Source organism: Cryptomeria japonica, chromosome 4 (assembly GCF_030272615.1).
Source record: "Cryptomeria japonica chromosome 4, Sugi_1.0, whole genome shotgun sequence".
In the NCBI taxonomy this organism is placed as follows: domain Eukaryota; kingdom Viridiplantae; phylum Streptophyta; class Pinopsida; order Cupressales; family Cupressaceae; genus Cryptomeria; species Cryptomeria japonica.
Genome location: NC_081408.1, coordinates 351,266,806 through 351,293,624, shown reverse-complemented (window position 1 = coordinate 351,293,624; position 26,819 = coordinate 351,266,806).

Here is a 26,819-nt window from a genome sequence, read left to right as displayed (position 1 = left end):
TGGTTATTGGGAGAAAACTGTACGTGTATGTTTAAAGAATTCTCCATGTGTATGTTGTAGGAGTAGCATGATTAAATTCTACCTTAGAAAGGTGCATTGCTATGCGAATAGTTGAATTATGTGAAACTGCTTGATTGGTAGCAGAAGTGTTAAAAGGAGCATGTTATTGTAGCTTCGAGAGAATATTAATGTGTTTTCTGAAAGATTGTTCTCTGGGTTTCATTGGACCAGTTTGATTGAAGATTTCTTTTAGCAAATGCTCCATTGAACTCGCTTTTGGGTATATGAAATTACCTTAATGTGTTTAGAAAGTGCGAACGAAAAGCTATTTGATGTGCATGCATTAATATGTTCTATTTGGTTAATAGCTCCTTGCTTATCTTGATCGTAATGTGATCTTCTCTAGTAGGTTGCAAATTATGACATGTGTCTATATTGTATCATTATATGTGAGTGTTCTTAAGAGGTCTTGCATTATCGAAAGAATTGTCTCTCTTGATCTCTGTTTTGTTTGGAAAAAAAACTAGAACCTCTTGTTGCAACCATAATTATTGGAAATGTTTTGTTAGGCTGATGGCCATCCTTCGAATGGTAGCGAAATGAAAACCGTGTAATTAATGATAGGCTTATAGTGAGAAAATGTATAATGTAGCGTGATCTTGTTTGATCTTGCGTTTCTTTGTAGGAAACAGTTTGGTTATCAAACTCTCTTTCCCTTCTCTTTGCCTAATCATGAGATTTTTAGAAATGGAATTAAAGAGTGCATTGATTTAAATAGAATGCTTATAAAACATGTGAAATTGTGTGTTTGCTTTTGGCTTCATAGTGATAGATGAAGTCTTAAGCTTTAGAAATGACTTTGCGTAGCTAGTAATTTAATTATGAATGCTTAGTGAGATTCGAGAAAGCTATAGGAATGATGTTAATTCCTTATATAATTGTAAATTGTTAATGAATTCAATACTTGTATCTAGAGTAAACTTGATTCAGTTATTTATATAGAAAGCATAATTGCAATCTTCCTTGTTTAGATGTTAGCGTACTGAAAAGTACTCCCCGTAAATGTGATTAAACCAGTGCTGGTGTATTTGTGTGTATTGTAAGAAACCAGTGCTTATTATATGTGCCCATGAATTGGTGAAGTAATCAACCATGGAGGATATGTTGCTTATGAGTATGGGAAACCATACTGTTTATGTGATGTTGCTTATTTGTTTCCCTACTGAGTACCAAACCTCGGGTTGTGGGTAACTCGGTATGTTAAGGGGTAGTATTCGAAGTAACCGTTCCTTGAATAGTATGGATTGGCATACGAGTAATGTCGGCGCGAAGCGACTTTAGCTTCTCTACTTCGAGGAATGATATAGTTGTACTACTAAACTATATCAAAGGTGTACTCAATACTTTCCCTTTGATGAATCTATTTATAGGTTTATGTGTGCCAGCCTATTCTCTTCCTTATTTGAGCCTATGGATGGTGATTCTTGTGTATAGTGATGGTATGGTTTGGAGGATCCTTTGCCTTGTCTTCATGAAAGGTAGGTTTATTCACATGTGCCACCAGTTAGTATGTGTTGGTGGGCATGTGGGTGGACCATAGTCATGTATACCTCTGACTTACGACGAGTATCCTTCTAGATACGTCACTATGCGGGATGTGGCTTGCGCGTTCTTTTTCCGCGAGGTGCACTACCATGCGGGATACGTCCATTGTGTGTTTTCTCCACTTGGGATATTGCCATGCCACGTGACGACGTGATGCGGGGTGATGTCGAGGTGCACACCGCCATGCCATGTGGATAGTGTGACTATGTCGCACCACATGATGAGCTACTGCAATAGCTAGTCAGTTGTTCCTTCCTTCCTCGTTGGTGGCTAGATGCTAGTCACACAGTGCTGTTACATGCAGTTGTGATATTATTTATATTTCTTTGGGGATCAGCAATTTATTTTACTTTGATTGTGAAGGTTTAGCCACGATCTTGTGATCTTTTGCACTTTGATTGGGCGTTGAAATTCCGGATTATTTTCTTACCTTATTGTTGGAATTGATGATTTATTATCTTTATTCATCTGTACTTTGGTGGCTAAACTGGTTTATCATTATTGTTTTCGGATGTTGGTCTTGTGTCGAAATGTGAAATTCCTCTCCAAGGACGTATGATACGGAATTGGTAGAGTGTATGCGAGGAAGTTGATATAGGGAACTGTGAGGATAGGGGGTATGTGAGGCTGTGACGCAGCTAGTACCCACTACCTACCTATGTGTGGTGACTATCTCTTGGAGGCTAACCACCTTGTTCAACAAGGGATATTCACAAAGGTCTTGTATGGAAGGTAGCACCGCTAAGGTGTGCCTAGCACCATCAAGCCCTTGAGTGAGATATTGGATATTTTGATCATATTGTGGTTATGAGATTAGGCATAGAGATGCTGATCGTGCATGTTATCCTTGACCGAGCATTAGACATGCTCACATGTGGCCTTTTCTGTTATGCATTCCAGTTATGTGGATGGTTATTATGTGTATCATGGAGTAAATTGTGTTAACTTGCCACTATGTTATGGGACATAGTCATTGGAAAGGTTTTCTTATGCCTGGCAAGTGTAATCAATTGAGTTATTTCATTGCTCTTATTTCATGAAAGCCAATTTGGTTGTAGAAATTGATATTTTGAGCTAGTTCTATTCAATAAAGTTTTATGATAAAGATGGATTGGTAAAGGAAAATTGATCTTATGGCATGTTTTTCTGTCATTTTTGATCGAGGATTATGGTAAGTGTTGTTTACCTCTTTGTAATGCTTTAATTTGGTGTTATGAAAGGAAGAAAATTCTCGTTTCTTTGCTATGATTATTGATAATTCCTAGAATATTTTAAGGAATGTATGGTTTTAGATGTATCTTGCCAATGGATAATGGCGTTTGTCAAGGATTTTGCAATAGCATTTCATTTATTTATGGAAAGATTTCTATGTGCAATTTGACCTTGTTGAATGAGTTTCAGGGTTGATGCGTACGACATGTTCTCCATCTAGCCTTACGACTTCCAGGAGTAAGTCGGAACCTAGGGGGGGAGAATGTAGTACCCCTACCCTAATCTACTTCTAACCTTGGTTTAATCTTGATTAGTTAATCGTAATACTATGTTATAGTCAGATGTTGATTTTACGCATAGCTATTGATGTGGTTCTCACACTAGTTGTATGCTAGTTGTTTAGTGTTCTTATTTCATGGTATTCATCGAGCTAACGCATTCATTAAGTTATTATATATGTATGCATGTATGATCGTTGGTTGCAGGAGATTTCAGGTACGAAGTCGCATGAGTGCGAGGTTCGTCGTCACCTGGTTTTGCAGGTTTGAGCATACGTTTTAATCCTTAGAGTTGGATTAGGTGGTCGTAAGACCCTAGTCGACCTTAGTCGTGCTCAAGTGAGCATCGTTAGTCGTCGTCGGTTACCCCTTTTTGTTTGGGTTTGCGAGTCATCTGTTTGGTTGACTTTCTCGATTTGCGTGCTTGGTGTGTTTGGTTAATTTGATTAATTAGTCCTTAGTAAATTCTTGATTAAATATGCATTTGTGCATTGATGATTAATGGATTAGATTAATCTGGTTTCCGTTATGTGATTTTCATTGATATTGGGTTGCTCGTTTTAAATTGGGAGTGAATTCGATTAAATGACTGTTTTCGAATATTTAATGCATTTTATATATGCTGATGAAATGAAGTTTTATATTTTATCGCAACAGATTAATTGTATTATGTTGGATTATTAATCGAAAGGATAAATTTGATTAGATGAGAAATCGAATTTTGAATTGAAAAGGCAAGTTAATTTGTTGCTAGCTAGTAAAGGATTAATTTTATGAATTATTTGTAAATAAAAGTTTTAATTCCAAAAATGGAATTTTTGGGTCAACTCTTCCATATAACCCAAATTTGGGGAAAAATGGAAGGATGGACAAATTTGGGAAAATTTTTGGTTGGAGAAAAATTTTGGAAGGAATTTGGGGATTTTGGATGGAGAAAGATGGTTTTGGACAGCTGGAGATTGGGACTCCTCAGCAGATCTTGCCAGGAACGCGAGATCAGGTAGGATTCAATTCCCAATTTTAGTTATTGGTTAAAATGGAAATGGGAGTTGGATGTCTTCATGTTTTTGATTGATTTAGTGGATTAACCAGCTTGGCTGGAAGTGTTTTGAGATGTTGTTTTCCTCTTATCGTTTGGGTGTTAAAACCTGTTTGTGTTTGGGAAAGAAATGGTTATCATCAAATATCTTGTTTCCCAATACACAGTTCCTTTAAAACGAACTTGTTAATTTTGAACCTGTGTGTTTTATTAAAAGAAAATACATATCATTTTCGAACTGTGTTTATATTTTTTTAGCGCTGGGCGTTTTTGGTTCAGAACCAAACTGGGCTATGTAATGTTGTGGCTGCGGCTGCGGCCCACGGCGGTGGCCGCAGGGCGCCGCGGCACCTGCGGGCACAGCCGCGAGCACAGCCGCGAGCGCCGCCCCCCTTTCCCTCGGCTAGGGTTAGGGCATGGGCGCCTCGCCTTGTCTTTGTGTTAGGCGTTTTCTAATGCATGTTTTAAAGTGCATTTTTTGTTAAATGAAAACATAGTTTGTTGATTCATGGTTTGTTTTTAATGTATTTTTTTTTTATCATTTAAGAAAAAAAAGGAAGAAAAGAAAATGCATATGATATTAGTATCTTTTTAATGTAAGCTATCTTAATGTTACCTTTTAGTTAGTTTCTTAATTAGGAATATGGTGGCATTAATCTTGGAAAATGATATTTGGATATTGATTAGTGTTATAACGGAGTTTATAGGTGAATTAACTATTCAATTTCTTTTCCTGATCAAGTTCTGAAACTGTGAACTTTTGCAATTGAATATTGTTGTATATATTCTGATCGATCTTGGATTAATGAATCTAGATCTTGATCGTTGAAATACGAAGTAATTACTGCTTGATGACGTTAAATTTTATCGTAGAACATATCATTTGAGTAACTGTAAAGTAGTGAAATATTTATCATTGGGCATTAGAATTTAACGATATGTATTGGAAATGACTATCTCCATTTAGATTCTCTTCCTACATTTTTATTTCCGTAATCCGTATTATGTAACTGGAATTGAAATTATGAATCTGTGGAGATTAATTTTAGACCAGTATGTCTATGATGCTTGTTGGAGATTAAATATCTTATTTTAATTGTTTACTGATTGTCTGAATTTGAGTATTATGAATTTGGTTTAAAAACTCCTAATGGCTTAAATTGCTTGTTCGATGCTTTGAACCTTAGGAGTTAGAAAACCAAGAACAACTTATCCCTTGATGAGGTAGATAACTGTAACCTATTTTTAGATCTTGTAGAAAACTTGATCGATTTTAATGATTAAATCAATTTGAGGAAATATTGTCTTTTCTGATTATTGCCTTGCGAGTTTGATTTCTGTATTCGCCTTTAATTATGAAATGGCATGTTTTGCTTTGTTTAGTAGGACCCTGTAGTATGGTTTGACTTGGGGTACCTGTTTCAGTCCTCGAATTTTGAGTTGACTATGGTATTGTGATAGTGTCGTTTTGATCAAATCCTCTTTGAGTGAGTCGAATAATGATTCGTGGTTAACCTTAGTTGTCAGGTCTCTAGTTAGAGTACCGTCAGTAAGTGATTACCCTTGAGTCGTGTTTGACCAGATGATTGTATCTCTCTTCTCGAACTCCGTTCGTCTGACCATGTGTATTCCTTGGTTGAGTTCGTCCGAGTATAGTCTAGTGTCGTATGGGAAAGTGGCTTTCGATTGGGGGCCGCGCCCAAAGTGGCTGCTGGGTAACCCGTCGAAAGTGAGTCTAATAAGCAATAACCTAAGTAGATTAGAATGTAGTTTATAATTAAGATAATGTGCCTCACACATGGGACGAATGCTATCATAGATTCGGCATGCTGTGAGAAGGCCTGAAATGGCAAACCATCTTCCTTGTCTTCACGAGAGGATGTGTGGGTCCACACGAGGCTTGGATGGGCCGGAAGTTCGGATTAGGGTGCCAGGGTGACCCAGTGTATGGGGTCGGGACCTATTAAGACTTGCCATGGTATCCATACCAGGTTGTGTGATGACACTTGTCCCTACGTTCGCTAGTGGGTTGTCGTTTTGTCCTGTTTTGAGTACCTTTGTGAGTCGTCCTTTCTGTCTCTGCCCTTGTGAGTGTCGGTTTCATGTTAGACCTTGGGTGGTGATGGCTCAGTTTTATGGATGCTCTCATGGACCTCTTGTTTTTAGCTTTGATTATGTCAGCTGGATCCTGTTCTTTTTAAGGATCGTTTATGTATTATTGACCGATGTGGTCGTTTGTATATTGCTTATGTATCGCCTTGATGGATGGATAGTACTTGGTGTAACCTCTTGTACTCTTAACCTTATTAATTATCAGAAGGGGTCTTGCAGTTGAGCAGACCTGGAGATGTAGCCCTTTAGGGGTGAACTCCGAGATCATTATGGTGTTATGTGGTGTATTCTCTTATGTTTCCTTTATTCAGCTCTATCATGTATGATTAATTTATGTAAAATGGTTAAGTGGATAATTGGAATTAACTATTAATGCTTATATTCATTTCTTCCTTAAATGCCATGTTGATCAAATGCATAATTGGTTGAGATGCGATTTGTCGCTAATGCATGTGTGTAATCGTCCTTTAAATGCAATAAGTTGGAATATGGAATAATGCATCTTAGAGTAATGAATTATACTCAGTTGTTGTTAAGGAATTTAAATATGCTTGGAAAGATCTCTTATGTTATGATGAAATCCTAGTGTATTAGAATGTTAGATGTTAGATGTTTGGGTTGTAATTCTAAATGAAAAGCTTGAATGAGGTTGATGAATGAATCTTAATGGATGAATCTTTGCTGTGATTATATTTCCGTCCTTTGAAAGAAATTATCCTGATTAAGAATTATCTCGTTGTTTAGATAATTAGCTTATGGGATTAATTGTATGAGTTAAGTGAACTGTGAAAATTAAGTAATCTCGTTGGGAAACTCTTTTCGAGATTAGTTGATGTCTTCCGATATGTAATCTGAATCTTTGGTATCATGTTGCATCTTATGTGTTGTATCTTTAAAAAAAATAAAAAATTTGCACTGTATTCTTGTGTTATTTTGGCTTATCCCTTCGGGGTTTCCTGGCGGGGCATTACAGAGAGCCCTATGGAAAAACTGACAACCATATCTAATCCTGACAAACTATAGGTGAAGGATACACAAATCATTAACCCAAGATTTGACCATTTGGAATAAAACACACAATGGCTCACATCAACAGGATTACACAACAACAACTGACCAAGGGGTATGAACAACCATTACGACATGACAACAACTCAAAATAAGATCTACAATGTAAATATTCTTTTACCAAAACTACCATTTATACTAAAGATCTATAACAGGCAATCTTTTTAAAACAGTAAAAAGCGTTATATAATTTGCAAATGCAGATATTCCAGAAAAATAGAAAATACATCTTTATTGATAAAAGAAATAGTAGAGTTGTCATTTGTCCAAAAATGTTATATTTAACCACATTAAAATTACCCCCTAACATATATCCATGTTTAAATAAAGAATCTAAATATATGCTTTTCTGAAGATAAATGAAACTCTGAATTTAATTATGTATATAATAGTATAATATATGTATATGAGTATATATTCACCGAATATATATCATATAAATATATATATTAAAACATAAACTAATTTGTACAATATTCATTAATACTTAATTAATAAAATGCCAAACTTTAAAAACATATATATATATATACATATAAGCATAAAATTAAAAAAAATTGAATTCAACATTTATTCTGGAAGCACGAAACCCGAATCCTAACATTCTAGGAACGTGACAGGGAAGGCAAATTAATTGTTTGCATGTGGTAGCTTTTTCTATGCTAAGGTAGCATGCTATGCGTAAGGTAAATCTATGGTAGCAGGTACTACCGCATGGTAGCATTGCTACCTTACGGTAGTAGGTGCTACCGCACAGTAGCACTTCTACCCTCCAGTAGCACTGCAACCTTACGGTAGCATCTGCTTCCGCACGGTAGCACTGCTACTACACGGTAGTGTAGCTACTGTATTGCTAATGTCGGTCGCAGGCTACCGCCCCAAAATTTTTTATTTTTTTTTAATTTAATTAAAATTTATAATTTACAAAAAAAATTTAAAATAACAAAAAAATATATTAAAACTTAATTTATTTTTTTTTAAACCAATATAATTTCTAAACACAATTTTAACTGCTCATCAATAGAGCAGTGAACTAAATTAAAAAAATATAAAACTAATTCCTTTTAAACTATAAAAAGAAATTTATTCACTGGTTAAAAAAAATTAACAATTACCCAAAATAAATTTCAAATCTTTCTGTGACAAACAGAAACTGGTAAAAACCAGAAAAGTTTTAAACCCAAAATCAATAGAGCCAAATTGGTTGAACCTTTCCAAATGAATCTGGCAACAAAAGAATGGGAAAGGGAAATATAACTCTATTCCTCATTTCATTAAAATAAATTACCAAAAGAAAAACATAGGCTGGAAGCACAGGAGAGTAATTCTGGTAAAATTTTGCCAGCATAACCCCTATGATTTAAACTTGAAAACAAAACATTTAATCATAAACAAGCAGAAGAGTAATTCTGGTAAAATTTTGCCAGCATAACCCCTGTGATTTAAACTTGAAAACAAAACATTTAATCATAAGCAAAATCAAAACTCAACGAGAAATGGAAGACACAACCATATTCTATTTAATTTTTTTACAAATACACACCAGAAACTACAGAGAGAGGAAGAATATTTGAGCTAATATTTAAAAAAATAAATAGGGAGAAGCTATCCAACCTTGGAAGATATCCTGGAAGATCTTGTGGAAGAGCTCAGCCCTGCAACTAGACTCCCAAGCCAATCTCGCCTTCTAGCAAACCTCTGATTCCTACTTCCCCAAAACATGCATCCAAAAATAATTTTCTTCCAAAAGTCTATCGCCTCCTTCCCGTGAATTCACAGGAATGAAAAGTAAAATATATTTAACCTAAACTTTTAGGTTGCAAATATTTTTTCCCCAAAAAATAAATATTTAATTTATTAAAAAAAATGGATTTTATTTTCTTTTCTAATTTCTACAAAAAGGTAAATAGAATGAATTTGCAAAAATCATTACTTTTTGTTTATTTTTCTTTTCTCATTCCAATTAATTAACTTTTCCAAAAATAAATTAAGGCAATAATTTAACTCTATTTTATTTTTAAAATCTAGAGAACAATAAATGCAATTAATTTAATTTATTTTCTACTAAATTTAAATAAAATTCTATTTCTAATATAATGCAATTGGTAAACTAAATTTAATTACTTCATTTAATTAATTAAATTCATAATCACAAATGCATAATAATACATAATTTAAATATACCAACTATGAAATGACGCCATAAATTTAATTAAATAATCAACTCCACTAGGGCACGCAAACTGAGAAAACCCAATGAAGACTCAGAAAAAATCAAATGACAACACTTGAAGGCCGAACAAATAGACAGGACGAGCAACTGACGACACTCACAAGAGTGTAACTGGGGTAAAATTAGGGTCAACCACTATCTCCTCCACTTCCATCAGAAAAATAAGGCATGCTCAGACCTGTGAAGCCAGGTGGAGACGATACCTCGTACCTATCTGGTACTTGTACCTGCAATGTACTGCATCATCGAACCACACATGCATATATACAAATATAGAATACATGATATACACACCGATGAAGGAGAATCATGACGTTCCCTGTCTCATTGGAGTGATTGAAGGAAAATCATCCCCTTGCATCCAATACACTTGCAAACACGCAACATATACATGACACATCACATAAGTAAAGTAAAAGTGTCAGTCCATGACGATAATCCATAAACGTAATACTAATCACAAGTACTGAAATACTATAAATAAAGCATACATCACATATCCATTTTAAAGCATGAAATAATATCAATAAGTTTGAATAACACATAGTAGCAATGTATCCACCAAAAGTAAACTGCAATAAAATATGAGTCTAACAAGTTCGATCGAGGAGGGGTACTACATTCTCCCCCCCAAAACTAGGCTTACTCTTGGAAACCTAAAACAGATAAGAATAGAGCTCTCTCATCTTCGTTGCATCCTCCCATATCACCAAGGTCTCATCATCTGGGTCCCATAGGATCCTTACCTGGTCGATGGTATGACCCGTGAGGGTCAAATCTTGACGCTAAAGAATTCGCATAGGCTCCATGGAAAGCTAGTCGTTCTTGACCTGCAAAGCATTCCAATCAAGAACATGTGTTACATCAAAATGATAAGGCTGAATAATTGAAACATGAAAGACATCATGGATGCGGGATAGACTCGATGGCAAGGAAAGACGGTAAGCAACTGGTCCTATCCTCTCAAGGATCTCAAAAGGGCCAACAAAAAACTGATGATCTACCCTATGAGCATCTGCATACTTCTTCTTCCTATCCTATGTAGCTACCAAATGCTCATGAATCCGCTTGACCTACTGCTCCATCTCTCGAAGGATATCTAGTCCTATACGCACCCTGTTTGCTAACCGATCCCAAATCAAAGGAGTATGTCATGGACAACCATACAATGCCTGGAAAGGAGACATACCTATGGAGCTATGGTATCCATTGTTATAAGAAAACTCCACTAGATAAATATAATCCTCTTAGCACGATTGCTGGTCCATAACATACATGTGAAGCATGTCCTCCAACACCTAATTCACTCGCCCAGTCTAGCCATCGGTCTCTAGATGATAAGCTAGACTAAAGTTCAATTGATTCCCCAAAGCATGTTGAAGTGAGGTCCACAATGCTAAGGTAAAGAGAGGATCTCTATTAGAAATGATCCGCCTTGGAATCCCATGCAATCTCACCACATCTTCCAAAAAGACTTGTGCCATCACTACTACCATATAGGAAACTTGAATACGAACAAAATGAACAACCTTGGTTAATCTATCAAAAATGGCCATGATGACATCATGACGACATGAAGAGGCAGGCAACCCAACAATGAAATCCATGGAAATGATATCCCATTTCCAATCTGGTACCAAATTAGGTTGTAAAAGCCCTGTCGGGTGCTGATGCTCTACCTTCACCCGCTGACATTCTAAACATCTCGACATAAAATCAGCAATGTCATGTTTCATACTGGCCCAATGATAAATTTGTCTAAGATCTATGTGCATCTTCTTGACACCTAGATGTGCTGAATAAGGTGCACGATGGGCGTCAGTCATGATCAAAACGTGAAGACCCTCCAAAGGAGGTACATAGATCCATCCAAGATGATGAAGAAGACCATCTTCCTCAAGATTATATCCAAAGAATCTACCCTCTAATGGCCTTCCAGACTCCATCACAGCTCTAACATCCTGATACCAAGTATCCCGAGGAAGAACTCCAAGAATTCTCTCTCAAGTCCACTCCAAGGGACAATGATGAAACTTCATGCTGCCTACGACTCAAAGCATATGCCACTATGTTCTCTTTCCCCTGAATATATCAAACCTCAAAATCATACTTGCAGAGGAATTCCATCCATCTTCTTTGTCGAGCATTCAAGTTCAGCTGTGTGAATATATACTGCAAACTGCGGTGATCACTATGCATCTCAAACCGATGCCCTAACAAAAAATGTTGCCACCTAACCAATGCATGTACTATAGCTGCCAAATCCAAATCATTAACTAGATAGTTTAACTTGTGTTCCTTGAGTTTGTGAGACTCATAGGCAACCACACATCCATCCTGCATAAGCACTACACCTATACCTTCTAAAGAGGCATCTGTTCATACCATGAAATCTCTAGATGGATCAGGGACTACCAAAATTGGAGCACTGACAAGGAGTTCCTTCAAGGTATGGAAAGCCGACTCGCACTGCTCTGGCCAAACAAAATTCTTCCCTTTCCTCTAAAGAGAAGTAATTGGGTGACCTATCTGGGAAAAACCCTGAACAAAGCGACAGTAATATTCGGCCAAACCCATAAAACTCTGAACTTCTGAAACATTGGTCGGTGCTAGCCAATCAACAATGGCTTGGATATTTGAAGGATCCATGGATACACCTTCTCCCGAAACCACATGACCAGGATAAATCACCTCAGATTGGAAGAAGTCACACTTCACGAAATTGGCATAAAGTCGATTCTCCCTCAAGCACTGCAATACTTGTCGCAAGTGACCCTTATGCTCTTCCATAGATCTAGAATAAATCAATATGTCATCCAAGAACACTAGGAAAAAATGATCAAGGTAGGTATGAAAGACTCCATTCATGAGGCACATGAAAACTGAAGGCACGTTCATCAACCCAAATGGCACCACTATGAACTCATAGTGACCATAACGAGTACGAAACATCATCTTATGAATGTCTGCATCATGAATGCACAACTGATGATACCCAGATTTTAGATCAATCTTAGAGAACACCTTGGTTCCCTTTACCTAATTGAAAATATCATCTATACGAGGTAATGGATATCGATTTTGGATGGTTAGCTTATTCAACTGTCAGTAATCAATGCATAACCGAAGAGAACCATCCCTCTTCTTAATGAAGATAACAGGCGCACCCCAAGGGGAAACACTAGGATGAATGAACCCCTTGGCCAACAATTCCTCCATCTGCAACTTCAACTCACTCAACTTCTGCGTAGTCATCCGATATGGAGCTCTCGAAATAGGTTCTACACCATAAACCAAATCAATGTGAAATTCTATGTCTCACTTTGGAGGCATACCAGGAATATCCAACGGAAACACATCAACATACTCTCAAATAATAAGGTGACCATCAAGAGTGGTTTCTCGACTCTCTTCCTCATCCACATCCTCAAGAGAAATTGCAAAAATCTAACACCCTTGACACATACACCACTTAAGTTGCATAGAGGAAATCATACGTAAGGATACCAATCTCTGAACTCTAATGCTCCCCTCTTTCCTGCCATGGTCATCTAAACACTCCAATATCTTCTGACAATAGTCTACACAAGCACTGTGAGATGATAGCCAATCCATCCCCAACACAACTCCATAATAACCCAAAGGAATGACCCAAAGGTCAACTGAAGTAACAAAGGTTCCTAGGTCCAACTCATAACTGGGAACAAAGGCATCTACAGACACACGCACCCTGGGAGCCAACTCTACTTGCCACCTATCTGCCTTCTTAGACGTGAGCCCACACCACTCCATAATGGATGAAGAAATGAAAGAATCTGAAGCACCAAAGTCAAAAAGCACAGAGATAGGAATACCACACAACACACCTACGGCCTCAATAACTATACCCTGATGCTCAGCCTGGCGATCATCAACCACTACAAACACTCTGTGGGATCTACCTACATCCCCTACTATTGGATCTGATGCAGATGGCCTTTAACTTCCCATCTGGTGGGAACACTGAGGATACTAAGTGGCTATATGACCAAACTACCCATAAGAGAAGCAAGCTCCCCTACCTGGTCCTCTACCTCCAGTCATCCCACTGGACTACTGGAAGCTTCCCCTACTAGGGGCCTAAGATTCACCTTGCAAGGACTGCCTTGGAAGACCCTGTTCCTCCTCTACTGAGAGTTGCCACCCTGCTGGCCCTGGAAATGTTTTGGTCTCAGTGGCTGCTGTTGTCCACCCTTAGTGGGTTCCTGAGGAATCCTAAATGGTGTAGCTAACTGGGACTAGTTCCCACGAGCTCTGGGTCCACTGAATGGAACAGTCCCTATCTGCACCCCCAACTGACCACCATGTACATGGCTAAGGTTCTCCTCAACCAACCTGGCTTTCACCACGACTACCTCAACTGAAGCTGGCTCAAACACCTCACTCCTCTGCTGATATAGTGATTTAGACCCCACAAGAAGTGTTGAACAAGCATTGCCTCATCGTTACCAATCCCAGTATACTGTTTAAGCTCATAGAACCTATGCTCAAATTGGTCTACTGACATACCATACTAACACAAAGTGTAGAACTCATCTGCCCGAGTCTACCTCCACTGGGGTGAGAGAAATCATGCTCTGAATCTCTCCAGAAATATCTCCCATGATACGGTGTTAATACATACACTGATCTTCTCCTCCTCTAATCTCCACTGGATCAAAGAAAAACTATTGAGATGCATGATAGCACATCTTGCCCTAGTGTTACTACTATAAGGAAACATAACGAAACACCGATCCAAACTGATAAGCTAGGTCTCTACCTCAAGACCGATGCCTCTGCCATCAAAGAAGGGAGGGTTGGTCCTCATCAAGTCCATTATGTGACCCATGGGAGTTGGGTCCGGGTCAGCTGGGATTTCCCTCCTTCTAGGAGACCTCTCTCTCTCTCTCCCCTGGAATCAGATGATGCAACTCTTCAACCTAAGCATGGATGGGCTTCTCACCCTCGGGCCTAGGGCCTAGCCTAGCTAGAACCTCCTGAAACATCTATCTCAGCTCTTCCCTTTTGGGAACCTACTCTTCTGCATGTTCATCCTGATGAACATACTGCTCTTGCTCCACACTCACATGAGTGGGTGGTGGTGAAGGACTATGGCAATCAGAACCATGACCTCGTCCCCCATCTCTGCCTCTATTGTGGCCTCCAACACAACCACCTCCCCTGGCTTTCCTGGTCATGACCTAACTCTACAAAAGAGAAAATGATTCAGATACACAAGGATGAAACAAGGGAACACAAGATTAAGACCTACACAAAAGGTCAAGCTAAATGGGCTCACTACAAACCCAAAGCACCCAATGTTGAAACTTGGGCTCTGATACCAAATGTAATGCCCCACCAGAAACCCTAAAGGAAAACCACACTACAAGGCAACTAAAGGGTGAAATAATTTTTTTTTTAAAGATTAAGTGCATTAATTATAACATTGCACCTCTAATAACACAAGCAGAAGTCCAACATTGACATCCTAAAGGGTTGCCAACGAAGATTACTTTGAACTAAAACATCACAATGTTAGTCCAATTATCCATCTAATTAGGGAAACTTAATTACAATTAATTAAATTAAACTCATAAACTGATTTCTATAATGAAAGATTTAAAGTGTTACAATATATTTACTTCCAATGATTCATTTACACATAAGAACAAAGATAACTAAAATAAAATACATTCTATTAAATTAAAATTACAATATTCAATAATTACATGGCTTCCAAAAGTACAAATGAAATACATAGGTTACAAAACCAAGGTTACATAGATTACTGATACAATGACCACGTGGGTCTCAAATATACAATAATCTTGAACATGAGCTAATACAAGAGTCACGAACCAAGAAACACCAGCGAAGCCAATCCTCGCATGAAGGTATGAACACAAATATCTGATAGAAACTGGTACTACCACCCGAACATGTGATCCCAAAATGGAACCACCCCACCATGCTAGGAGATAGCAGAAGACCCTCAAGCAAGCATAACAAGACAAGTACGACAGTACAACATGACTCCACAAACACTAGTGACCCTAAAAAGAGAGTGTCATCACATGGCTTAAGATGGTTACCCTAGGTAGGTCTCCATAGGTCCCGACCCCATCCTGGTTTATCCTGGTAACCTTTCCCGAACCCCCTACTCCATCTAAGTATCATGTAGACCTTACCAACCCTTCGCGAGGACAACATGGTAAGTATGCCATTCCAGGCCTTCTCACAACATCTTGAGCCTATACAAGCACTCAACCATGTGTGAGGTACAATATCTTAATTAACATTATAACTACCCACCCCTAATCAATTATTAGGTTATCACTTATTAACTAACTTTCGAGGGGTTATCGAGCCATCTTCTTCATGTGCGGCCCTTGCTTGAAAGCCACTCTCTCATAGGACACTAACAAGAATGGTCTCTCTATGAGAACCCTATGGCGAATGTGACAACCATATCTAATCCTAACAAACTATAGGTGAAGGATACACAAATCATTAACCTAGGATTTGACCATTTGGAATAAAACACACAATGGCTCACATCGACAGGATTACACAACAACACCTAACCAAGGGGTATGAACAACCATTAGGACATGACAAAAAAACTCAAAATCAGATCTACAACATAAATATGCTTTTACCAAAACTACCATTTATACTAAAGATCCATAACAAGTAATATTTTTAAAATAGTAAAAAGCGTTATATACTTTGCAAATGCAGATATTCCAGAAAAATAGAAAATACATCTTTATTGATAAAAGAAATAGTAGAGTTGTCATTTGTCCAAAAATGTTAAATTTAACCACATTAAAATTACCCCCTAACATATATCCATGTTTAAATAAAGAATCTAAATATATGCTTTTCTGAAGATAAACTAAACTCTGAATTTAATTTTATATATATATATATATATATATATATATATATATATATATATATATTAAAACATAAACTAATTTACACAATATTCATTAATACTCAATTAATAAAATTCCAAAGTTTAAAAACATACACACACACACACACACATATATATATATTAAGCATAAAATAAAAAAATCCGAATTCAACATTTATTCTGGAGGCACGAAACCTGAATCCTAACATTCTAGGCACGTGACAAGGAAGGCGAATTAATTGTTTGCCTATGGTAGCTTTTGCTACCCTACCATAACATGCTACCCATAAGGTAGCCCTACTACCCTACGGTAGCAGGTACTACCGCCTGGTAGGGTAGCAGGTGCTACCGCACGGTAGCACTACTACCCTATGGTGGTACTGCTACCGTCGGTAGTAGGCTACCGCCCCAAAAATAAATTTAATTTTTTTTAATTTAATAAAAATTAATAATTTACAAAACATTATTAAAATAACAAAGAAAAATATTAAAACTTAAATATTTTTTTATTTTTTTATTTTTTTAAAACCAATATAATTTCTAAACACAATTTTAACTACTCATCAATAGAGCAGTGAACTAAATTAAAAAAAATACAAAACTAATTCCTTTTATACTATAAAAATAAATTTATTCACTGGTTAAAAAAAATAACAATTACCCAAAATAAATTTCAAATCTTTCTGTGACAAATAGAGATTGGTAAAAACCAGAAAAGTTTTAAACCCAAAATCAATAGAGCCAAATCGGTTGAACCTTTCCAAATAAATCTGGCAACAAAAGAATGGGAAAGGGAAATATAACTCTATATTCCTCATTTCATTAAAATAAACTACCAGAAGAAAAACATATGATGTATAACCCCTATGATTTAAACTTGAAAACAAAACATTTAATCATAAACAAAATCAAAACTCAACCAGAAATGGAAGACACACCCATATTCTATTTAATTTTTTTACAAATACACACCAAAAACTACAGAGAGAGGAAGAATATTTGAGCTAATATCTAAAAAAATAAATAGGTAGAAGCTATCCAACCTTGGAAGATTTCCTGGAAGATCTTGTGGAAGAGCTCAGCCCTGCAACTAGACTCCCAAGCCAATCCCACCTTCCAGCAAACCTCTGATTCTTACTTCCCCAAAACATGCATCCAAAAATAATTTTCTTCCAAAAGTCTACCGCCTCCTTCCTGTGAATTCACAGGAATGAAAAGTAAAATATATTTAACCTAAACTATTAGGTTGCAAATATTTTTCCCCCAAAAACATAATATTTAATTTATTAAAAAAAAAAGATTTTATTTTCTTTTCTAATTTCCACAAAAAGGTAAATAGAATGAATTTGCAAAAATCATTACTTTTTTTTTCTTTTTTCTTTTCTCATGCTAATTGATTAACTTTTCCAAAAATAAATTAAGGCAATAATTTAACTCTATTTTATTTTTAAAATCTAGAGAACAATAAATGCAATTAATTTAATTTATTTTCTACTAAATTTAAATAAAATTATATTTCTAATACAATGCAACTTGTAAACTAAATGTAATTTTATTTAATTAATTAAATTCATAATCACAAACGCATAATAATACATAATTTAAATATACCAACTATGAAATGATGTCATAAATTTAATTAAATAATCAACTCCACTACGACATGCAAACTAAGAAAACCCAATGAAGACTCAGAAAAAGTCAAATGACAACACTTGAAGGCCGAACAAACAGACAGGACGACCAACTGACGACACTCACAAGAGTGTAACTGGGGTAAAATTAGGGTCAACCACTATGTCCTCCACTCCCATTAGACAAATCAGTCAAGCTCAAACCTGTGAAGCCAGGTGGAGACGATACCCCGTACCTACCCAGTACTTGTACCTGCAATGTCCTGCATCATCGAACCACACATGCATATATACAACTATAGAATACATGACATGCACACCAATGAAGGAGAATTGTGACATTCCCTATCTCACCAGAGTGAGTGAAGGAAAATCATCCCCTCACATCCAATACACTTGCAAACAAGCAACATATACATGACACATCGCATAAGTAAGGTAAAAGTGTCAGTCCATGACAATAATTCATAAACATAATACTAATCACAAGTACTGAAATACTATAAATAAAGCACATATCTAGTTTAAAGCATGAAATAATATCAATAAGTCTAAATAACACATAGTAGCAATGTATCCAATGAAAGTAAACTGCAATAAAACATGAGTCTAACAAGTTCGATTGAGGAGGGGTACTACATTATGTGACTTTGTTCTTCTCTGCAATTTTCTACACTTCTATTTTTCCTTACACTTCTAATTTACAAGAGGAGCAAATCAATCAAAGTAATCTGACGAAGAAAAAGATGCAAATCAAATTAGTCAGATTAAAATTGGAGATTTATATGTAGTAAATTAGGCCCAGTCTATAATATTTCTTATTTTGGGGCCAGTAGGCAGATTTACTTTGTAATGTTTGTATAAAATCAGGTCCAAAGGTCTAATTAGGGGGTTCACTCCAGACCTTGGACACAATTTTTGAGGAATAATTTTTTTTGTAGGAGAAGGGATTTTTATTTGGGTTTATGCGAGAATATCTCATTTTTGTAAATGAATTTCTTAATGATACTTTCTTGTTCAGGTTGATTAATATAAGCACTGTCGTGCATATTTTCTACCACTATCTTTATGATTGTGAATGTGTTTCTTTTAAGGAAAGGGATCAAGGATTGAGTTTGTTTATAGGTTTAGTTTTTTTTTAATTTCATTTTCTAATTATGACAACTATTTTTTTGAATTGCATGTTCTAATTATGACAGCTATTCAAGAAATGGATTAAGTTGTTTTATAGAGTGTAGAAAATTATATTTTCAGTCATGAATCTCAAAGAAGAGTTGTAAGAAAACTATTTTGTGGGTGTGTTTTTGTAATGCATTGTTGCATGTATGCCCCTTGAATATGGATTTGTGGTATCATGAAGAGTTCTTTACACTATTTATGTTTGACTCTATTGTCCAGATAAGCATTGATTTGGAAACTTGTTTGCTTAAAGGGTCCAAACAACCAAAGTATTTAAAAGATGACTCATTTAAATTAGTTTTATTATATTTTTTTAGTTTCGAGTGTTGTATGTTCTTAGATTTTGAAGTGTGTTAAAACTAAGATTATTGTCGATTATAGTTTATCTTACACATCCTAGTTACATTTGTGATAACATATCTACGTGTTGAAAATGCTAGATATATCAATTGTTGATGTTGTAAGGGAATACCACCTTAGGTTCGGCAGATCCTGAAGTACAGGGGAGATAAGTGCATACACTCTCATGTTCATTGGCTAAACTGCCATTTAAATCTAATCATAGGTAATGGCAAAGCTTAGTGATTTAATGGGTGCAGATTTGAAAAACACCAAATCACCCAAAATAATTTTTTCTTGGGATTTATCTTAAATTTCCACAAGCTATTAGATCTTCAATTTAATGGCTTATAATCACAACACGATCTCCTTATGATTTTTCCATCCATCCAAAGACAAAGGGGGGTCACTTGAAACCCAATATAGATATTGTTATTGCATGGATAATATAGAAATTTGCTAAATGCTCAAAGGGATCAATAAAAATGCATATCATTGTTTGAAGGGCCCATTGTATTGTTATAATCAAATGGTTGACCTAACCCAAACAAACAATAATATAATTAATCCACACAAAATAACTACACAAAATGAAAAGAATAATTGTGAGCATCCATCTCCCATTTCCTGCTAGTCAAACATCTTTCCATTTACTTGAAGTGTTCCTCACCATTTATTTTTCATTTGTCCTCCACATCTTCCTCCAACTTTTCATATGTGTTGATTTTATAATAATAATTAAAATTAATCTTTGATAGATACCCCAATAGTATATATAAAAGTAGTGATCTATATTGCACCCTATGCATATAATTTTAGGAAGCCAATGTTATGGTCTATAATACCATATTCTTAAAACAAAAAACAAAAGAAAAATAAGTTTCTATAAATTGAAAATAAAACCTTGTTCTTTCAATATTAGTTCAAGTTCGACGTGATGCACATTATTATAATGAAAGTCTATATTTCAAATCACTTCACTTAGTGTCACCCATAATCTCCACAAAGACATTCTCCAAGTTTAAAATCATAGAAACAATTTTCATCCCTCACAATGAAATCTCTTGTAGAAATCATAGAGATTATGTAGTACCCATTCCTCGATTAGACTTTTTAGCCTCATGTTTGACTTTTGTTGACTTTTTCAGTGGATACTTTATATTATGATATTTTACTTAGATATTATGTGATGATGTGTTATACTTTGATTTAAGTTTCAGTGTATGTTGTTTACACATTATTTCCCTTAATGATGGTTGAATGTTATTTTATTGGATTATTGACACATTTATTGTATATGTGTGATGCGTTATATACATGTTTCATATTTGTAAGTGTATGGGGGTGAGAGGAGATGATTTTCCTTCACTCACTTCGGTGAGACAAGGAACATCACGATTCTCCTTCACGGGTGTGTTTACTGTGATTGTATATATATGCATATGTGGTTCGTTGAGGCAGGATATTGTAGGTACAAGTACTTTGTAGGTACGGGGTATCATCTCCACCTAGCTTCACAGGTCTGAGCGTACCTTATTGACCCAATGGAAGTGGAGGAGATAGTTGTAAGGTCCTACTTTGTTAACCCTAGCCTTGCTCAAAGTGAGCATCATCAGTCGTTCGTCAGTTACCTATGTCTGGTATGCGGGTCCTGTGTTTATTTGGTTTTCTTGAGTTATGTGTTATGCGTTTGTGAAATTAACTATTAAATCTTAGAGTATTTATTTAGTTAATGTATTTAATTTTCATAGTTAAATAAAAGGGATTAATTTAAATAGGACCCCTCTATGTGATTAATTGATAAATCAAATTTTTTAATTCACATTGCTAGCAAGTTTGATTAATTGTTATTTTCAAAATTTTGAATTAAATATGTATTTTGATTTTGTGGAAAAAGTTTATTGGAAATTGGAAAATTAAAACCATACCCTCGTTGACTTTTTGAAATAGAAGTTTTAGTTTTTAATTAAATTGGGAAAATAAATCAATGGAGAGAAAAACATTTTTTAAATTCATTTTGGAGAAATGACATGATTGGTTGAAAATAATTCTAATCTAAAAATAGATATTTTTGTAAAATTTGTCTATTTAACCTTGACATTCATGAGAATGAGGGGAAGGAGTTTTTGAAGGAAAAATTTTGTTACACCTTTGTTTGAAGAAATTCTTCAGTTGCAGGTTGGGCTCTTCTCAAACTACTTCCCAGATTGCTCATTAAGGTTGGTTTCTTATTTAGAGTCTTTGTTTTAAAATTTCATTTGATTTGAAATTTCTTTGTGTTTGTCTTTAAATTCTTGTGTTGCAAGTCAATTTAAAGAGATTCTTGTTGGAAGAGGAAGGTTTTGAATTTAATTTGAAATTTGAATTCCTTATGGTTTTCATTTCCATTTTCCAACCAATTTTGGATGTGTGAAAAAAAAATTGGTTTTCCAAAAATTAAATTTTGTTTTTGGTTTAGATGTTCGTGTATTTTATTTGGCAAATTTCACATTTTGTTGTGTTCATATTAGCAAGGGAGAAACAAATTATATTGTTAAATTGTAAATTGAATAGGAGTGTTGTTATTTCCTATTAAATTCTTCCCAAAATTGGGGTTATTTGGTGTTTGAAAAATCTCCATGGCAAGCTATTATGCTACCAAAATTTTCAAAAAAAAAATTCATTCTCTATTATTTCTTAGAAAATTTCTGAGTTTTCTTGTTTTGGGGTTTTGTTGTTTAAAAAAAAAAATTATAATAATATTATGGGAAAATTATTTCTCAGAAATTTTCCTAGAAATATTTCTGAGTTTGTGCTTCTAGAGAGGGGAATTTAAAAAAAAAAAAATAGTTTGGGGGGGGGGGGGGGTGTTTCTGGCAAGCCATGGCACTCGACCCATGGTTGGGTAGTCATGGCTTCCCCAAGCCATGGGGAGTGGCCACGATAGTGGAGGCCATGTCGTGTTCTCCACACAACCAAGACTGTGGGGAGACCACGACATGGTCCCCCCAATGAGCCCTCCCCTATGGAAAGGGAGCCCACGTGGCTGTAAAAAGCCATGTGGGTGGGGTTTTGGCTTTTTTAAAGAAGAAAGAGTTTTAGTTTTATTTTTATTTTTTTGGTAGTTTTTAATTTTTAATTTTTAAATAATATTAAATAATTAAAATATTATATATATATATATATATATATATATAGTTTTTTGGTTTTTTTAAAGTTATGGAGAAAATATATTTGATTTGGAAAAAAATTAAATTAGATATTTAATTTTAAAAGAAAAAGAAATGATTATTTTATTTTGAAAAAATATCAACATTAGTTTCATTAATATATAAATTTAATTTTTATTTATATATATATATATATATATATATATATATTTTCAATAAAAGTGGACAAGCCACTAAACCTTTTTATTATATTTTATAATTTTTTACAACGGTTTCAAAAGGCATACCGACATGAAAGAACCTGCAAGAAAACCTTTGGTTATCACCTTATATAAACCAAACTATTCTACCCTTACAAAATAGTTGTTATATATCCAATTGATCATATATCCCGCCCAAACCCGTTCATTTGAGAGATACAGTGAGGTCCCTTAGGACTTTTCTTGATACAATAGTTCATCATATGGCTATATCCAACAAAACATAAGCTCAACTAATTACAAAATGAAGAGTTGGATGTCAACAAATATATCCTCGAGAAAATCATGCAAAGGCACCAAGATGCCCATATGCTTTTGCCATTTGGGGAGCAAAACAATCTTTAGCCTAGCTTGTCAAAACTGAATTCTATACCAAATTTGCCCATACCTGCATCAAAAAACCATACCACATCTCCAAGATAGCATAGAAAAGTATCAGACATTCAAAAACCAAGTGCTAGTGCCTTCAACTAGGGGATCTTTAGCTGCATCTGAAGGAGGAACAACCCTTAGAGGAAATTCCAGCTATGCAGGAGCAGAAAACTAAAAGCTCAAAGAAAGTAGCGAGTGCAAAGCTACAAAAACAACCAAAGCCTTATCCACAATCTGAGCAGGTACCCAATTCACAAGAAATTCCATACATGTCAAGGTATCATCCAAAGTATCACATATCAGCCCCATTCTTAACTCGAACAATAATTGACCATACCAGTCATTACCCAAAAGCTCATGATGAGGAAAAAAACCACCGTAATAGAAAGTCCCCACATCAAAATGATAACTATCCAAATCAAGAAAAACCATATCCCAATTACACATTGTTGGAAACATGAACGTGGAGACCAAGAGACAGACCAATTTAGCATCAAGTAAAATATCATAACAAATTGTAATAAATCAAGACATAATCTCAGAGTAAGAAATATTAACACATATTTCCAACCAATGATTCCTCAAAAACTTGTGAATTTCATAAGCCACCTTGGGGGAAAACAGGTTAAAAACCTTACCGAGCTTTTGATAATTATCTTCATTTTGTTCCTCCAGAACCATAGATTCAAGCACCGCTCTATATTTTACAGAAGACAAGAGACTCGACATTTATAGAAATAATCACACCAAGACAACCCACAATACATGTGAAACAAAATGCAACCTACCATTTTCTAAATAATCTAAGTGAAAGGCACGGAAAAAGTTTCTTAATTGAAGTAATAAATGTCCGCCAGCAACTTACCACCTTGTCGATGGCAAAAAAAGATAGACAAAATATCATTTCAAGATTGCAAACTACATCGATGTGATATTTCACAATACATAACAACACTTAAAACCTGATAGCCATCAATGATAACTTAATGGGAGAAAACACCTTTGCCAAAAAGTGATTACAAACATCATAGAACAATGTCATTCCTACCATGACTGAACTCACACAAATAATCTACAAGTTAGTACTGGAGACATCATCAGACAATAATAGCCCAAGTACATAATCAGATAATACCTCACACATGCCAATATCCATTTTAAGCTAAAAATCCAAGCCTTTGCATTGCACACACCACCACCCTTGAGTGTATCATAAATATCCACACCCTCACCCTATGAATGACATCGTATATCGCTAGTACATAAAATAGAAATACAATTTCTACTTCATATACCAGGCATATAACGATAGTCATCCATAAAATGAACATGTACAAAAACCTAACAATTCAAGGAGGGTGGGAAAGGAATTTAAAATCACCAAGAATTAAATCATTTAGAAACCAGACTGCAATAAAACCATACAAAGCATTAATCATTTTGAATTCCTTCCCAAACCTTAGAAGGAATTTCTTTGGGATCAATTTTATGAAAATGTGCTTTTCTATCAATAGCTAGATTAGCCAGAAAGTCCGCCAATGTGTTAATTTCTCTATAACAATGACATATTAAGAAAGAATCAAAAGAATCTAACTTTTGTAAAATATGATCAAGAAAATATTTCAACTTCAAGCAAATAAATTTCTTCTTCATAACACTTTGTATTATTACCATAGAGTCACCCTCAATCACTATGTTTTTTATCCTTAATGAGATTGCCATGTCCTAGCCAAAGGATAAAGCTTGATAGTCTATGAAATTATGAGTACTAATACCAATGTCATGACATTTAGCAAGAATGAGTTGCGCATTATGATAAAAAATAGCCATCCCAACTCATGCCTACCCAGGGTTTCCCCGAGAGGCACAATCAAAATTAAGTTTGAAATGTCCCCAAGAAGGAGTTTTCCACTTATTCAACAACCTCTGACCTAAGGACTTATTACTCTTGGAGACTAAGCCATGAGAGGGTAAGATCAAGAGGGATTTCCAAACCTTGGTAACCCTATTATCCCAATGGGAAAAAGAAGACTGGTTACCCAAGTTCTTATAAATGTATGACAATGCAACCTCCAAAATAGAGGCTTCAATTTTTTACAAAACATCTGATACAGAAGAACACACCCTTTTGAAAATCCTACTATTTTGTTTAATCCAAATGTTCCAAAGCACAATAGAGGGAGAAATAACCCAAAGGTATGCATAGAAAGATGATGCAAACATGAGAGGCCAAGAACAAAAGTGAGAAACAAGATCCTTACCAATAACAAAAGATAAACCTAAATTTCCCAGTAGCCATTGCTAGCACTCGTAAGAAAAATCATAATGAAGAAATAGATGTGAAGAGGAATCTAGGTTCTTATTACAGAGAACACAAGGAAAAGCAATAGTAATACCTTATCTATCCAACCTCATTCCTGTTAGAACTCTATCTTGGATAGCCAACCAAGCAAAAGCTCCGGCTTTAGGTAAACAAGTCGAGCGCAAGAACAACTTATAAGGCCAATATGAACAAGTTTTAGTAGGTAAAAGGGAGTTATAATCATCCCTAATAGAATACTTTCTAGAGTCATTCCCATTCCAAATAAGCTCATCCTTGGAATCTGAGAGAGTGACAATCCTCTCACCAAGAATATTATCAAACTCTACATTCAAATGCAAATCCACATCAAGGAAATCAATTGACTTCCATTTGGCCATTTTTAGAGGACCATTCTGAACAATATCAAAATAGTTCACCACATACACATCCCAAAGAGAATTAAGGATTGCAATCAACAGAGACCAATCTCTAATGCTAATCAAGGAACAATGTCCATTCCATGCTTCATCCCAAAACCTAGCTTTCCTTCCATTATGCACAATCCATGAGAGACGGGGAATAATAACCGCTTTGCATTTATACAAAAAATTCCATATGACAGATCCAGAGGGCAGATTAGAAAATTTAAAAATACTTTCTCTAGGACCATTGTTCAGATACTTAGCAAACATAGTCTGATCCCACAAAGAGTTTGGCCTATCATAAAGTTTCCAGACCAATTTAGCCCCTAATGCTAAATTTTGATTATCCAAATTATGAATACCAGTACCACCTAATTCCTTAGGAAGTCAAATCTTATCCCAAGCTACCAAAGGCGGCCTCTTTTTGCCATCCTTATTATTATTCCAAATAAATGACCTTAGAGTATCTTGCAACTTCACAATAGTTGTTTTATGGTGATTTTAATACCGACATTAGATAAATAGGAACAACATTCAGAACAGATTTGATTAACATCATTTTACTATCCAAATACAACCATTTATGGTTCCAAGAAAGAATTATTTTTGAAATGACCGAAATAACCTTATCCCAAAAGCCAAGCTTATTTTGCTTAACAAAGAAAGGGAACC